Genomic DNA, 2,500 nt, shown 5'->3' on the forward strand with positions numbered 1-2,500 from the left:
GCCTCTCGGCGTAGGGTAGGCACACGCTGGCCCGGCCATTGTGGCGCGCGTGCAGCCCCGGACATCTAAGGGCATCACAGACCTGTTATTGCTCCATCTCGCGTGGCTATACGCCACTGGTCCCTCTAAGAAGTTAACCGCGACCGCGGGGGGCCGCGTAACTATTTAGCACGAAGGAATCTCGTTCGTTATCGGAATTAACCAGACAAATCACTCCACCAACTAAGAACGGCCATGCACCACCACCCACAGAATCGAGAAAGAGCCATCAGTCTGTCAATCCTTTCCGTGTCCGGGCCGGGTGAGGTTCCCCGTGTTGAGTCAAATTAAGCCGCAGGCTCCACTCCTGGTGGTGCCCTTCCGTCAATTCCTTTAAGTTTCAGTTTTGCAACCATACTCCCCCCGGAACCCAAAGACTCTGGTTTCCCCGCACGCTGCCCGGCGGGTCATGGGAATAACGCCGCCGGATCGCGGGTCGGCATAGTTTACGGTCGGAACTACGACGGTATCTGATCGTCTTCGAACCTCCGACTTTCGTTCTTGATTAATGAAAACATTCTTGGCAAATGCTTTCGCTTTCGTCCGTCTTGCGCCGGTCCAAGAATTTCACCTCTAGCGGCGCAATACGAATGCCCCCGGCCGTCCCTCTTAATCATGGCCCTGGTTCAGGAAACCCACAAAATAGAACCGGAGTCCTATTCCATTATTCCTAGCTCAGGCATTCAGGCGAGTTTGGTGCCCGCTTTGAACACTCTGATTTTTTCAAAGTAAACGCTCCGGACCCCTGAGGACCGGACACCCAACCAAGGGCATCCGGGGGGCGCCGGGAGGCAGGGTCTGGGACAGGCGGTAGCTCGCCTCGCGGCGGACCGCCAGCCCACTCCCGAAGTCCAACTACGAGCTTTTTAACTGCAGCAAATTTAATATACGCTATTGGAGCTGGAATTACCGCGGCTGCTGGCACCAGACTTGCCCTCCAATGGGTCCTCACCCATGTGTTTAGGATACGTTCATTCCGATTACAGGGCCTCGAAAGAGACCTGCATCGTTATTTTTCGTCACTACCTCACCGTGTCGGTAATGGGTAATTTGCGCGCCTGCTGCCTTCCTTGGATGTGGTAGCCATTTCTCAGGCTCCCTCTCCGGAATCGAACCCTGATTCCCCGTTACCCGTGGTCACCATGGTAGCCCCCTATGCTACCATCGACAGCTGATAGGGCAGACATTCGAATGAGACGTCGCCGCCGCGGTGGGCGCGCGATCGACCCGAGGTTATCTAGAGTCACCAAAGGGCCGGGGGAAACCCTCGCGGGTCCCCCCGGGTGGGTTTTGGGTCTGATAAATGCACGCATCCCGGCCCCCCCGAGAGAGGACCGGTCAGCGCTCGTTTGCATGTATTAGCTCTGGAATTACCACAGTTATCCGAGTAACGTGTGGAGCGATCAAAGGAACCATAACTGATTTAATGAGCCATTCGCAGTTTCACTGTACCTTCCGTGTGCACTTAGACCTGCATGGCTTAATCTTTGAGACAAGCATATGTTACTGGCAGGATCAACCAGGTTGCTGCGAGTGGTTTTTGTCACAGAAAAAACCATTGGTTCTTAGAGGGGAGAGGGATCGGCCCCGTACCGTCCGAAGGACCCCCCGGGGAGGGGGGGACGGGCGGAGAGGCTCGTCCGAGCTCACCCCTCATTGCTCCCAGTGGAAATTAGTGTGGCAACTCCGCTGCGCGAGTTCCCGCTTGCTTCGGGGATAACAAGGAAACGCTCGTTCCGAAACCGGGGGTCCGGAGCTTTTTGAAGCCGGGTGCTGGAGCTCGGTTGGACGCGAGGACCACCGAGGCATCCGAGTCCGACGGCTCCGGGCCGACCGGTTATCGTGTAGGGCAGATTGAGATATAGACGGGCCGTCTACGACTCCCTCGGATAGGTTCGGAAAGGTCCTCCCCCTGACGGAGGACCCCCCTGGAGGCTAACCCGCTGGGTCGGGTAGGAACGCACCGCGCACAGTGGCCACGGAGGGCCGCGCGGTTGCCTACCCAGGCGGGCTCGGTAGTCCATTCGATCGGGTCAAAATAATGAAAGAGATACCCCCCCTGGAACCGTCTCTGGAAGTTTGGTTTTTCCTCCGTACCGCCTGGGGGGCGGGGGGCGGGACGGAGGCCGACCTGCGGAGCTTCTTGGTCGGGTAGGATCGGGTCCGTGTTATAGTGTCCAAAAATCCACTTTGGAACCATTATTGGGGCTTTATTTAAGCTCTGCCATGCTTAGAAATGAATGGAGAATCATCTCCAGTGCTTGGACCCCTAGTCATTGCCACTCTCCTCAACAGTCCGACGGCACCCCTTTGAAAAACCCCCCGACGAAAAATCCTCCAGAGCGCGGGCGAACTCGCTCCGAGGCCGACCGGAGTGCACCTTCGTCGGGCAAGGGAGTCGGGCGAAGGGGGTCAGAAATCCTGGAGCTCGCCACCCTCACTAGTTTTTGGCGTGAAATGG

The 2,500-nt window shown here is 57.2% G+C and overlaps 1 non-coding gene across 1 annotated transcript in view; it reads right to left on the reverse strand.

Annotated features, from left to right (window-relative positions):
- Positions 1-1,565, reverse strand: part of LOC125798876 (18S ribosomal RNA) — a 1,864-nt gene extending 299 nt beyond the window's left edge. The window contains exon 1 of the ribosomal RNA XR_007437666.1: positions 1-1,565. This exon is cut by the window's left edge and continues 299 nt beyond it. This is a non-coding gene — a ribosomal RNA (18S ribosomal RNA).
- Positions 1,566-2,500: the final 935 nt, after the last annotated feature.

This window comes from Astyanax mexicanus, unplaced genomic scaffold (genome assembly GCF_023375975.1).
Source record: "Astyanax mexicanus isolate ESR-SI-001 unplaced genomic scaffold, AstMex3_surface scaffold_89, whole genome shotgun sequence".
NCBI lineage: Eukaryota > Metazoa > Chordata > Actinopteri > Characiformes > Acestrorhamphidae > Astyanax > Astyanax mexicanus.